The sequence below is a fragment of the Heterodontus francisci genome, chromosome 1 (genome assembly GCF_036365525.1).
Source record: "Heterodontus francisci isolate sHetFra1 chromosome 1, sHetFra1.hap1, whole genome shotgun sequence".
Lineage (NCBI taxonomy): Eukaryota > Metazoa > Chordata > Chondrichthyes > Heterodontiformes > Heterodontidae > Heterodontus > Heterodontus francisci.
The window spans coordinates 168,306,373-168,321,146 of NC_090371.1; the positions used below are offsets into that span (position 1 = coordinate 168,306,373).

At 44.1% G+C, this 14,774-nt stretch overlaps 1 long non-coding RNA gene across 1 annotated transcript in view; it reads right to left on the bottom strand.

Moving 5' to 3' along the window:
• LOC137348401 (uncharacterized) overlaps positions 1–4,180 on the bottom strand; it is a 64,102-nt gene extending 59,922 nt beyond the window's left edge. Inside the window, exon 1 of the long non-coding RNA XR_010969111.1 lies at positions 4,055–4,180. This is a non-coding gene — a long non-coding RNA (uncharacterized lncRNA). The remainder of the gene's footprint in view (positions 1–4,054) is intronic.
• Between the last annotated feature and the right edge of the window lie 10,594 nt (positions 4,181–14,774).

Genomic DNA, 14,774 nt, shown 5'->3' on the forward strand with positions numbered 1-14,774 from the left:
GAGCCACCGATGCTCACATCCCCCAAACGAATAAAAAAAATATTTCACTGCACCTGTCTAAACTTTCTCATTGCACTGTGGGACTCCATCCTCCTCAATACCTGTAAAATTCTAACAGGACTTGACAGGGTAGATGCAGGAAGGATGTTCCCGACGGTGGGGGAATCCAGAACCAGAGGTCATAGTCTAAGGATGCGGGGTAAACCTTTCAGGACTGAGATGAGGAAAGATTTCTTCACCCAGAGAGTGATGAACCTGTGGAATTCGCTACCACAGAAAGCAGTTGAGGCCAAAACATTGTATGTTTTCAAGAAGGAGTTAGATATCGCTCTTGGGCTAAAGGGATCAAAGGGTATGGGGGAAAGCGGGAACAGGTTACTGAGTTGGATGATCAGCCATGATCATAATGAATGGCGGAGCAGGCTCGAAGGGCCAAATGGCCTACTCCTGCACCTATTTTCTATGTTTCTAAGTGTGCTCACTGGACACCAAAATACTCAGATACCCAGGTTTATGATAGTATTATTCTAATGGGATTTCTTTAATGCTCTGATACTGCAAAACCACATAGAAAAACAATATTTTGTAACTGGATCAGTTTTATGCCATCATTTGATAATGTTTCCATCAGGATTGTTTCATCTGAAAATGTGCAGAATATAGGAGACAAACATAGGAACAGGAGCAGGCCAGTTAGCCCCTCGAGCCTGTCTAAATGAGATCATGGTTGATCTAACTCTATATACCCATCTTTGCCCTATATCCCTTAATACATTTGGATAACAAAAATCTATCAATCTCAGATTTAAAATTAATAATTGATCTACCATTAGTTGCCATTTGTGGAAGAGCTCCAGACTTCTACCACCCTTTGCATGAAGAAGTGTTCTCTAATTTCACTCCTGAAATGTCAGGCTCTAATTTTTTGACTATGGCCCTAGTCTTAGACTCCCCAGCTAGCAGAAATAGTTTTCATCATCTACCTACCTATTTCTCCTTAATAACTTGAAAACTTCAATCAAATCACCCCTTAACCTTCTTAATTCCAGAGAATGCAACCCTAGTTTGTTCAATATCTCCTCGTAGTTTAACTCTTGGAGTCCAGGTATCATTCTAGTAAATCTACGCTGCACTTCCTCCAAGGTCAGTATAACCTTCCTAAGGTGTGGTGAAAAAAACTGCTCTCAGTGCTCCAGGCATGGTCTAACCATGGCTTTGTATAGCTGAACTTTGACTTCTATCCCTTGTATTCTATTTTTTTAGCTATAAAGGCCAGCATTCCATTAGCCTTTTTCATCCTCTGTCCTGTGGCTTGGCAATTAGCATTTTCAGTGCAGAGCAGAGGAGAAAGGGGTAGAGACCCTTTACAGCAGGTCTCCACTCCCATTACTTTGCTCAAATATTTTGTTAGGGCTTTCCCATGATCTAAAACTAAGCCTGAGCCTGTAGTAGGCACAGGGCCAGTGTAACTAGTATCAAGAAGCAGAAGGGAGCATTTCCAACCTCCCACCTCATTTTCCTGTAATTCTGCTCATTGGGTACTCATGAATATTCAGTGCTATGGCTACTCTAAGACCCCTGCTGTTCAGAGGATCCGCAGAGGTGGCTGGGACATGCTGAAGGCATTGCAGGTAGGTTGGAAAGTGCTAGCATCTTAAGAGTCATTGGGATCTTCTAGCATCTGACCTCCATCAACAGCCAGATGTCCCTGATCTCAATGGACACAGAATAAAGCTGTAGGTCTGAGAGCCCTACGACTGCACTCAGGTTTGCTTCCATGTTTCTTGGCCCTCCGCCCAACTAAGGGCAGCCAATCTGCATGGCCCAGAGAAGGCAAAGTGACTGCTTCCTCACAAGGTATTCTGTACCTGTTGAACACCCACTGGATAGCCAGAGAGGAGATTTTTTTCCCCTCATATGAATTATATTAACACTAGAGTTTAGCAAACCTCTCCTGCCCAGATTCATTTCATTGTTACAATTTGGGATGGATCACATGGACTGACGATCATTTCTGGTCCTGTACTTATGTCCCTAATACATACAGTGTTCAAACTGGAGATGGGTATGTACTGCCCTATAATCTAAGAACGAAAAACATTCCCAAAACAAAGTGATCTAACAGTCAATATTAAACAATTTATTCAGGTGCAAATAGTTTAAGAAGATAGAAAGTGTCTATATTGTGAAAATTCAGCCAACAAATCTCAATCTCCTAACTGTCCCATCACAGCATCCAATTACATTTTGAATATCCCAGATTTTTTTTCCTCTACTGCCATGTAAGGTAATCTGTTCCAAGTGTTTATCTTCCTAATACCTAGTTTAAATTCATTTTCAACAAATATGAATCTTTGCTTCAGCCCTACTTTTTTGCTTGCCTTTCAAGTATAGATTAACCTTATTTATTCAATTTAACCTTTTATACTTCAATGAAAGCCTCCTACATATTCTCTTTCTTTCTAGACTATTAGGTGCAAACTCTGTAATCTTTCCTGATGCCTCATACCATTTAGATTCGAGATCACTTTTGATGCTTTCTCACACCCTTCCCAATGCATGGTGTGGTGACCAGAAGTAAACGTGGTACTCAAAGTATGGGCTGATCATTGCACAGTAAAGCCCTGGCACAATCTCCTGTAGAGTTGCACTGTACTGTTGCACGGTACTATTGCCTTTTTAAAATTGCTTTGTCACATTGTTCACAAGTTGAAAGTGAGCAGTCTATATTATTACTTCTAGGTGCCTTTCTAAATCTCCCTTCAATTCCATTCATTATATACTTATGAGACAGACTTTTTAATCAATATGCACGAATTTATTTCCCTCTGTCTTCTCCCAAAAAATGAAAGGTGGCATGTCTACCAAAGTAGCCAATAAGAATAATGTCACCTTCCCCAGTCCAGTGCATACAATGGACAAGTGTGATGGCCATTTCCTACTTCTCGTACTATGCCTTTGCAATCATTTTGCTCTAGTAGTGAAAGCATGTTATTCAAATATATGCTTTGATATAGATGAATGTTATTTTGGTGGGAAAACATTTTTAAAAATGGTATATATGATACAGGCTTGACTTTTATTTGTGATTTTTTTTCACTGCATTTAATTTTTGCACGGTTCATATACTTTGAAAGGTGGGTCTTGTCAGCATCTTTTGAATGCAACAGGAAATACTGTCAGTTTTTAATTTCAAACAAGGTGACATTGCTCTTTGCAGCTTTGAATGAAGCAGAATAGAGGTGTGTATTTGAATGCAGCAGAAGCAAAGATATAAAAGGTTCAAGTGTTGTTTTTTGGTCTTATCAAAAGCATCAGTAAACTTAACACCTTGCTCTCGTGGGTTGGTTCTGATGACATGATGAAGATTTGTATTAACTTGATTTTTATTCATTTTTATATTATTTGTTTGAACCTTTTATGTTTTTCCCATTTTACTTCAGTTGTATTTTTGTATATTTCCAAATTTTTGTTTTAATGTTAAGAAGTTGATCTTCAGATCTATTTTTACAAGATGCTGTTTTTTGGCATATTTTAATATGATCATACTAAACTCTGTCTGAGACTGTTTAATAATAGATATCCCAGCCATCTTTGCATTTCTTTACTGGTCATTCTGTGGATTTTTGTATAACTTTCTGTAACACACTGAAGAAGGTATGGTCTGTTATCTATTACCCACTGTCTGCTGTTGAGTAATTTATTTTTGCTGCATCAGTTAGAGATGCATTAATTGCAAGTGGTTAACCCTATGTGGTCAGATTGTACACAGTTCTTTGTAACTGACAAGAGTTTTGTTCCAACATCAAGGAGTTATTTTTGCTTGGGCTCAATTACTGGAACAGTCTGCTTTAGCTCATTAAAGCACTGTAGCTACATGGCCAATATCGGCTGCATGTCAGATGTGCAGGGCAGCGGATGCTATCTGCTGAAGCACAATATTTTCCAGTGCCGTTTTCGTGTTTTAATTTTCTTCATTCAAATAATTTTTTAAAATATATACGTTTGGTAGCACTAGTGCACAAACATTTTGGAGCACCGGCGGTTAACTCACCTGTCGAGTTCCTGATCTTATCCGCGTTTTCACTATGGCAAAATGTCAACCAGGGGCTTGTTTACTCCTCAAAGCAAGGCTGCTCTCGTACCTTCGACAGTCCAGGGAAATTGCCATATTGGCTCTGGACAGTACAAAATTGAAGGAGAACGGAGAAGTGGAAAAAAGCAGCTCATGCAAAAAAAAAGGATTCTTATCCAGTCTAATTGTGCCAAAATACTTTGCCATGACAACACCAGTCTGGTTGTGTACTCTCCCTCTCTGTTCAGAGAATCTTTGGGAGAATGCAGGTTCTGCAATGCCATGCATATGATGCATTACATATGACCAATTTAAAATAAATTTTATCACAGCTGCGATATAACAGGAAATGTGGAAGTAATTTAACACTTTCATAGGAAATTAAAGCCCTCAAGTTTTGTTTAATTCACATTTTATCACTTTTTTCGAAGAAGAAATATTTATCATTAGTTAAGAATATGATTTTAACAGCGGTCAAAACAGTTTCTTTTTCAATTGTGAACCATACCAGTATTTTGATTTCTTTTATGGTATTGCCAGAATTAAAAAAAACTTTGTGTACCAAATTAGAGTCATAGTCATTTATTTTAACTTTCAGGCATAAGCACCATCTTGCCTATTAAGAAAAGCAGTTAGTTAATACTGCACTCATTTGAAAAATAGAATATTAACTTAATGATGATGTCTCGCATTTTACAACATTGTATTCATAGGATTTGCAGCTCCTATATACAATTACCAGCATCCATGACCACAATGTCTGTCTCCAACCTTGTCTCATGACATAGTGCAATTTTTTAAAGCATAGCATTATCATCTGAAACTAATAATGTGGAAAATCTAGTTCTGGATTTAGTCATAATACAATTTAAAAAATATTATCGCTATGGCTAAGATTTTGGAAGTTTTTTTTTATCTTTAGCGCCTGGACTTCAAGCAATATCTGGTTGGAGTACATTGAGGAAAATTGAATACGAAGGTTTGCAACCACCGCGAACCCCCTGCCCTCCCTCCATCAGAGACCCTGTCAGATTTGCTTTCCATGAATTTAAATGGAAGGACTAAATTACTCAGGCAGCAAATTCAAAATCTACCCCAAAGTTAACTGGTGATATGCAAAATGATCATAGTGTGGCAAAATGTTCCCGTGCGGACCACCATTTACCTGCCCGACTATAGGCTTATGTTGATAGTGTCAACTGCTGGTTGTCATGTGTGTGCTTATCTGCAGCTGAAGTCAAAATAACAATGGTAAATGTGAAAAGGCTTTCTTAATATGGGATTAGTGATCTAATGAGGTGGGGGGCTCAGATTCTAGAAAAGCAGGACTCGGGTGTGATAGCTTTTATCTCCTTACTGCTCTGATCAGGGATAGGCACCAACATGTTGCACCATAGACATTTGACAAAATTATTGATTCAGCCACGGGCATGGGGGCAATTAATCTGTATATAAAGTGTCTAGCCATTGGTTGCCATCAAAACACAGTCCGATTTAAAACACATTTCTCCCGATAAATAAAGTAGTTAAGCATACAAACATCAATGGAGAGCAGAACTGTATTAGCTAGCTGGCAAGCAAAATAGTATGCAATACCAATGTGAATTACTTTTGCTGACAGAATAGAGTTAGCTACACCATGTCACAGGGTGGTAGATGGACCTTCTCGGATGACCTCTGTGGATTCACACTGTGTCAGGAGTGCAAATTCATCCAATAAACCATGAAACTCAAGGACAGGGTGGTTATTGTGGTTATTGAGGTGAGGCAGTAGAAAAATCAGCGATAGGAAGACGGAACATTTCTCACACTACCGTTGTCACAAGACAATTTAACCCATGGTCAATGTTTCTGCAAATTCTCCATCTGCTTGTAACATGTGACTGAAGACAGGGCAGCCAAAAAGGGCGGTGTTCCCCAAATAGTAATTCAGAAGAGTCATGTAAAACAGAAAAGCAGAGTGGAACAGGAAGGAACAGAGAGAGATTAATGGTAGGTAGCCAAGACTAGTTTATTCATCTTGACAGGCTGTTAAACTAGGTCCTGGATTCTAAAATACAGAAACAACAGATTCTCTCATGGACAAGATATCATGTGCTCATCGATGCTAGTGATAGCATTAGGTAAACACAATTACAAATAAAGAGCACACTTCTGTTCCTCCAATAAAGTGATTCTCTTAAATTCACCTATGTATATATCTCAGTCAATCAATGTCGATTCCAAATCAGTTGTGGCAAGGTAATTTTTTTTAAAAGCTTTGCTGTAAAAAATTGAGCATGTATTATTCAATTACAAAATGTTTAGTTATTATCTGTAAGATTGTACTCCAGACTAACCAATTTATGTACAAGACAAATCTCTTACCTGTTAGCAAAGGTACACTTACAATGGAATATAATTATATGATACAGACAACTTTCAAATGACATTGGCCACTCAAGTTATCTTCCCCCAAGCTGGATAGTAAATGATGCACATTACAGTTACAGATCTTTGACATACTTGTAAAACTTTGTTTTCTGCAAATTGGATTAAAGACCATCAGTTAATGACTATTTCTATCATGATTCTTGAAACATAATAAATTTTTACTATGTCTTCCCTGACAGTTTTTAAAATTGCAAATACAGCCTGTATTTTGTTAAGGAATCATAGACAATTCATCACAGATTAAGATTTATTAAAGCTATCCATTAAATTGTAGTAACTAAGTATTGTATATAGGTCAGCAGCATTCTGTTTTTGCCCATATTCCCTCAGCCACAATACACCATACTCTTGAGTTCATGAGGAACTTACAGTGCTGACGTCTGGAGATTCCTAGGATTTCCTTGCCTGTTTTCCCCTCAATGCAAGTTCTGGAACAATGTGATTCCAAATGGATAGCAGCAGAATTGTGACATTTATATAAAAATAAAAGTCTAGTAACTTTCAACATATTGTATCCCAAGTGGAAGTAATGCATGCCTGAGTGTAGAAATCAAAACATTCCCTAAGTGCCTTTTGCCATTTTAAAATGAGTTTACATAACACAAGCATTTAAACATGTGTTTTAAAATACCCTAGCTGCTAAGTTATTTTAAAATACCAAGTTAAAGGCTTGGAGCAGGGGTGTCCAATCTTTTTGCGTGGGGGGTCACATTACAATTATTGTCTTACATAGGGGGCCAGTGAGACAATTTGGAAAGATAAATGCATTAAAAATGTATCTTACTATCAATCAAAATAACAACAATTGTGCATTTTTGTAAAGAATCTTTAAATGAGAAGACTAATTTATGGGCTTACTTTCTCGTCATTATGTTGGACACTGATTTAGTGAGATACCTGGCTTTTTTCTTTTGCTTGCGCAAGTAGTCAATGTCTGCCCGCGCACTTGTGTAGTGATGCAGAATATTCCAGATAGATGTACATCTGTCAGAAGTGATCTTGATTGCTCTCTCTCCCTCCTCTCTCTCTCTCTGTCTGTCCATCTGTCTGTCTCTGTGTGTCTCTCACTCCCCCTCCCTCCCTATAGTCCCCTTTCTATGTTGTCCGGCCACTGTGTTGTCCACCCTCTGTGTTGCCGCCCTCTCTGTGTTGCTCCCTCCACTCTTTGTGTTGCTTCCCCCCTTCTCTGTCTTGTTTCCCCTCTATGTGTTGATTCCCCCTCTCTGTCTTGTCCCCCCCCCTCTGTGTCATCACTCCCTCCATGTCATTTCCCCCCTCTCTCTGTCAGACCCCCTTCTGTGTCATTCCCACCCACCCACCCCCAGTCATCCCTGCTCTCTCTGTCCCCTCTCTTTCTCTGTCCCCCAACCGCTCTCTCTCTGTCCGCCCCCCCCACCTCTCTCTCTCTGTCCCCCACCTCTCCCTCTCCCTGTCCCCCTCTCTCCCCATGCTCTCTCTCTGTGCCCCTCTCACTCTCTTCCTCCATTCCCTCTCCCCCACACTCTCTCATCCCACTCTCTCTGTCCCCCCACTCACTCTCCCCCCACTCACTCTCTCTCTGTCACCCCTCCTCTCTCTCCGTCCCCCAACCTCTCTCTCTGTCCCCGTACCTCTCTCTCTCTCTCCCCCACTGCTCCCTCTCTCTGTCCCCCCGCTCTCTCTCTCTCTCTGTCTGCCCTCCCACACTCTCTGCGGGGCTGAATTTTATTGGGGCACATGCTGCGCAGCGGTACCCTTAGAACCTGGGGGCATGCCCACATTCGCCAGCTGCTGCCGAGCCCCCGCGATATTAATCGCAGGGGCTCATTTCTATAGAGGCCACGTGCTGCTCCCCACACCCCCCCTCACCAATATTATGTGGGGAGAGGCAGGACATTCGGCACAGCGAGAGATTTTGACAGTTGGGGCCCTATTTTAAGCACCCCAGCACCTGCTTCCTGACAGCTGTCAAAGAAATACTTACCGACTGCTGAAGAGTGGGGCTGCTGTCAATCTAGCAGCAAAGCAGAAAGTGCTGCAGAAATCCAGCAGGTCAGGCAGCATCTGTGGAGAGAGAAGCAGAGTTAACTTGTCCAAGTTCACAGACCTGAAAGTTAACTCTGCTTCTGTCTCCACAGATGCTGCCTGACCTGCTGAGTATCCCCAGCACTTGCCGCTTTGCCGCCACATACTTACCCTGCTGTGTCCCAGTGTACTGTGAAGTTGCGATCCTCTTCTCCCACTCAAGTGTAACATTCCTTCTTGTAGGCGTGCAGCACCTGGGTGAATAATCGTAACTTTGCACGTTCCAGGACGTGAGACTTAAATACACCATAAAAGGTATTACAGAGGTTTATAGAGAACACACAGACACAAATGGAATGCATGGGTGTCACAGCAATGTAAATACGTCTTTCACTAAATGTTCCTCACCAACATGTGTGTCCTTTTCTCTGTGCGAATGATGTGTGCCAGCATGTAGCGCCAATGTCACATCCCTTTGCACCATTGACCCTTCAGGAGAGCCAACGTATGCAATAACATCATTGCCATGTTACCATTATTCATGAGCATTTCCTTGGATGCAGTGACATGGACTTTGGTTCAGTCAGCTGCTGCCTCTAATGGTTTACACAGGGATGCTGCAAATGTGAACTGGTGCACAGCAGGTGAGCGAGGGTGATGTGTGGCTTGCAGAGCTCATGTCGGTTCCTATGGAGCAGAGAACTTTTGTCTGAGAAACCACTTCCGTACATCCCTAGCTCACTGCTAGCCCTGCGTGCAGAGCCTGGGTGCCATCTGCGCTCCCATGCATCTTTCATGTTGTAGGTCCTCAGCATCCTTCTAGTCCGAGGAGGAATCCTGTTGACATCTCTCCTCATCATACGAGGCCTGGCCCCTATTGGGTGCGTAGTTGTGCAGAGCAGCAAAGAAAGGAGCTGGCCTTTTTGGCCCGTAGTACAGGGCATCACCCTATCCATCCAGGCATTGGAGGTGCTCTTTCAGCATGCCGATCTCCTGCTCAATGGAGGCTCATGTAGCTCAGTGGCTGGTGTTGTATCTCTCCTCTGCAGCAGTGGTGGAGTCTCTCACTGGTGTCGGGAGCCATGGCTGCAAAGGGTAGCCCTTATCTCCAAGGTGCCACCCCTCCATCCGAGCCAGTTCAGTGAACAGCGGTGGCAGCCGGGACTGATGCAAAACCCAGGTGTCATGGCAGCTGTCTGAGAAGTGGTCACACATTCACTGCAAGCATCTGCAGTGTTCATATACCAGCTTCACCTAGATTGAGAGGGCTCGTTTAATGATGACGTCTGCAGGTGGTAGCCTGGCAGTAGGCCTGATGGGCACATGAATGCAGTCTATGAACATTACAACCTATGGTTCTCTGGCAATGGTGCCAGAACCAATGGCCCTCTGGACCTGGCTTTGAGAGACCGTCCTGAAGCGGACATCCTCACTGGCACTCCGGTGCAAGGCATTGGTGACCTCCCTGATGCAGCGGTGCACTGCTGACTGTGTGACCCCACAAAGGTCGCTAAAAAGGTGCAGAGACATCAGGCTTGAGAACCGCTGCCACCATGAGGAACAAATGCATGGGATGTCCACCGGAGCCCATGGGCTGCAGGTCATCCTTGAGCAGGGCACAGAGACGTGTCACGACCCTCTCTATAAAAACAATCTCCTCTGACACTGGTGCTCTGACATCCGATGGCACGTCATGTGGAGCCTGTAGATGCATGGCAACCATAATGGCGAGCTCTTCTTGGGGGCTGCTGCTCACGACCAGGGGCCTCTACGTGGATCGCACCTGCCTGTTGCTATTGCCTCTGGCACATACAGATTCTCACGAGCAGAGGATTACACAATGTAGGATGTGCCATACCTATTTCCATGTGATAAATAAAGTTGAACCCTTCATGTATTCAAAGGTTCCTAACAGGGCAGGGATTGGTGTTGATGGATACATCAGCTGCTTTCCTGGATCAATTATGTGGCGTGCCATGGCATTGCCCATCTTGGCCAACACTCAGAATGGCACAGCATGACCACATCATGATCCTACCAGCTGAATTGATTGCCCCCATCATCCATATAAATTTAATGCTACTGCCCTTTCTGGCACGCTCACCACACACACGGTGCCTGGTGTGCCATTGCTCCCTCACAAACACAAACAAACACAGAGCGTACACTGTTAACGGAGGGATGGTACACAGTACCTCCCTTCATGCCAGCAGAGCTTTCCCACCAGTAATACCAAAACCCCTCCCTTTAAAAATGGAGTGGGACTCCTGTGTATCCCCCCCCTCCCGCCTCCCTCCCTCCCTTCCAGTATGCAGAGTGAGACCCCTGAAAAGAAACTTACCTTCTGCCGTGAAACAATTCTTCCTCTGTAGACCAGCTGGCTTTTCCAATTGTGAACTGGATGGCACATGACAGCCGCCCGTTCATCGAAAAATCCGGAAATGTCAGTGGAGAGATGGTTGGCTGCATAATCAGCAAAGATAAGTACCATTTCCCATATGCTAATTGTGGTGCCGCCGCCCTGCAGCGGGGGGGGACCGCACCAAGGTCCCACCGCTGCCAGTATTATGCGGCAGGCCCTTCTCAACGTTGCAGGTTGAGGTGGGCCTCTCGCAGCATTTTACCAGCCCCCGCGCCGTGACCCATAGTGTCGAGGGGCCGGTAAAATTCTGCCCTCTCTCTCTCTGTCCCCCCTCTCCCATTCTCTCTCTCCTCCCACTTTTTCTCTCTCCCCCCACTCAATCTCTCTATGTCCCCGCCACCCCAGTCCCTCTCCCCACTCTCTCTCTACCCCCTTGCTTTCTCTCTTGACCATTGCTGAGAGTGGGAATAGCACTTCCGAACTTCAGACAGATTTGTGGTTTTCTGGTGGACTTTAATAAAAATCAGAACCCGCCGGAAAACCACGAAGCTGTCCAAAGTTCGGAAGCGCTGTTCTGCTTCAGCACCTGTCAGCTGTGAAACTGACATTTGAGACTTTTTTTTTAAAGCCGGTCTGAAGAACATAGAACATAGAACAGTACAGCACAGTACAGGCCCTTCGGCCCACGATTTTGTGCCGAACATTTAACCAACTCTAAGATCAAACTAACTACCTACCCTTCATTCTACTATCATCCATGTACCTATCCAAGAGTCGCTTAAATGCCCCTAATGTATCTGCTTCTATGACCACTGCTGGCAGTGCATTCCACGCACCCACCACTCTGTGTAAAGAACCTACCTCTGACATCTCCCCGAATCCTTCCTCCAATCACCTTAAAATTATGCCCCCTGGTGATAGCACTTTCCACCCTGGGAAAAAGTCTCTGACTATCCACTCTATCTATGCCTCTCATCATCTTGTACCCCTCTATCAAGTCACCTCTCATCCTTCTTCGCTCCAATGAGAAAAGCCCTAGCTCCCTCAATCTTTCTTCATAGGACATGCCCTCCAGTCCAGGCAGCATCCTAGTAAATCTCCTCTGCACCCTCTCTAAAGCTTCCACATCCTTCCTATAATGAGGAGACCAGAACTGAACACAATATTCCAAGTGTGGTCGAACCAGGGCCTTATAGAGCTGCAGCATAACCTCGCGGCTCTTAAACTCAATCCCCCTGTTAATGAAAGCCAACACACCATACGCCTTCTTAACAACCCTATCAACTTGTGTGGCAACTTTGAGCGATCTATGGACATGGACCCCAAGATCCCTCTGTTCCTCCACACTACCAAGAATCCTGTCTTTAAGCCTGTATTCCGCATTCAAATTTGACCTTCCAAAATGAATCACTTCACACTTTTCCAGGTTGAACTCCATCTGCCACCTCTCAGCCCAGCTCTGCATCCTGTCAATGTCCCGTTGCAACCTACAACAGCCTTCCACACTATCCACAACTCCAGCAACCTTCATGTCATCGGCAAACTCGCTAACTCAGCCTTCCACTTCCTCATCCAAGTCATTTATAAAAATCACAAAGAGCAGAGGTCCCAGAACAGATCCTTGTGGAACACCACTGGTCACCGAGCTCCATGCTGAATACTTTCCATCTACTACCACCCTCTGTCTTCTATGGGCCAGCCAATTTTGTATCCAGACAGCCAACTTTCCCTGAATCCCATGCCTCCTTACTTTCTGAATGAGCCTACCATGGGGAACCTTATCAAACGCCTTGCTAAAATCCATATACACCACATCCACTGCTCTTCCTTCATCAATGTGTTTTGTCACATCTTCAAAGAATTCAATAAGGCTTGTGAGGCATGACCTGCCCCTCACAAAGCCATGCTGACTGTCCCTAATCAAACCATGCTTTTCCAAATAATCATAAATCCTGTCTCTCAGAATCCTCTCCAATAATTTGCCCACTACCGATGTAAGACTGACTGGTCTATAATTCCCAGGGTTATCCCTATTCCCTTTCTTGAACAAGGGAACAACATTTGCCACCCTCCAATCATCCGGTACTACTCCAGTGGACAGTGAAGACGCAAAGATCATCGCCAAAGGCGCAGCAATCTCTTCCCTCGCTTCCCGTAATACCCTTGGGTATATCCCGTCTGGCCCCGGGGACTTATCTGTTCTCATATCATTCAAAATTTCCAGCACATCCTCCCTCTTAACCTCAACCTGTTCGAGCATATCAGCCTGTTCCACGCTGTCCTCACAAACGACCAGGTCCCTCTCACTAATGAATACTGAAGCAAAGTATTCATTTAGGACCTCCCCTACCTCCTCCGACTCCAGGCACAAGTTCCCTCCACTATCCCTGATTGGCCCTCCCCTCACTCTGGCCATCCTCTTGTTCCTCACATAAGTGTAGAACGCCTTGGGATTTTCCTTAATCCTACCCGCCAAGACTTTTTCATGTCCCCTTCTAGCTCTCCTAAGTCCATTCTTCAGTTCCTTCCTGGCTACCTTGTAACCCTCTAGAGCCCTGTCTGATCCTTGCTTCCTCAACCTTAAGTAAGCTTCCTTCTTCCTCTTGACTAGCTGTTCCACATCTCTTGTCATCCAAGGTTCCTTCACCCTACCATCCCTTCCCTGCCTCATCGGGACAAACCTATCCAGCAGTCGCAGCAAGTGCTCCCTAAACAACCTCCACATTTCTGTCGTGCATTTCCCTGAGAACATCTGTTCCCAATTTATGCTCCCCAGTTCCTGCCTAATAGCATTGTAATTCCCCCTCCCCCAATTAAATATTTTCCCATCCCGTCTGCTCCTGTCCCTCTCCATGACTATAGTAAAGGTCAGGGAGTTGTGATCACTATCACCGAAATGCTCTCCCACCGAGAGATCTGCCACCTGTACTGGTTCGTTGCCAAGCACCAAGTCCAACATAGCCTCCCCTCTAGTCGGCCTATCTACATATTGAGTCAGGAAACCTTCCTGGACACACCTGACAAAAACTGTTCCATCCAAACTATTTGCTCTAAGGAGGTTCCAATCAATATTGGGGAAGTTGAAGTCACCCATGACAACAACCCTGTTACTTCTGCACCTTTCCAAAATCTGCCTCCCAATCTGTTCCGCCGTGTCTCTGTTGCTATTGGGGGGTCTATAGAAAACTCCCAATAAAGTGACTGCTCCTTTCCTGTTTCTGACTTCCACCCATACTGACTCAGTAAACAAACCCTCCTCGACGACTTCCCTTTCTGCAGCTGTGAGACTATCCCTGATTAGCAATGCCACTCCCCCACCTCTTTTACCTCCCTCCCTATTCCTTTTGAAACATCTAAACCCCAGAACATCCAACATCCATTCCTGCCCCTGTGATATCCAAGTCTCCGTAATGGCCACAACATCGTAGCTCCAAGTACTGATCCATGCTCTAAGTTCATCACCCTTATTCCTGACACTTCTTGCGTTAAAATAGACACACTTCAACCCATCATCCTGGCTGCAACTTTGCCCTGTCAACTGTCTAACCTTCCTCACAGACTCTCTGCACTCTGTATCTGCCTGTTCAACAGCTACCCCATCCACTGATCCGTAGCTCCGGTTCCTATCCCCCTGCCAAACTAGTTTAAACCAATAGGAAATTTCTCATCTCTGAAATTACAGTCATGGACCTCACAATTTTTTACCATAGACAGTGGTGTCCGTGTATGGGCACATTGCCGACCCCTGGCTCTGATCATGCTGAAAATTAGGGTGCTTGGCAGATGACTTTTTAAAAAAAATTCCCGTTGGCCACCCAAGATCTGCCTGACTTGATTTTCGAGCAATCCTCAAAATGGGTGTCCAGTTCTCCTATTGGAAACAGTGGGAAACTTATTTGA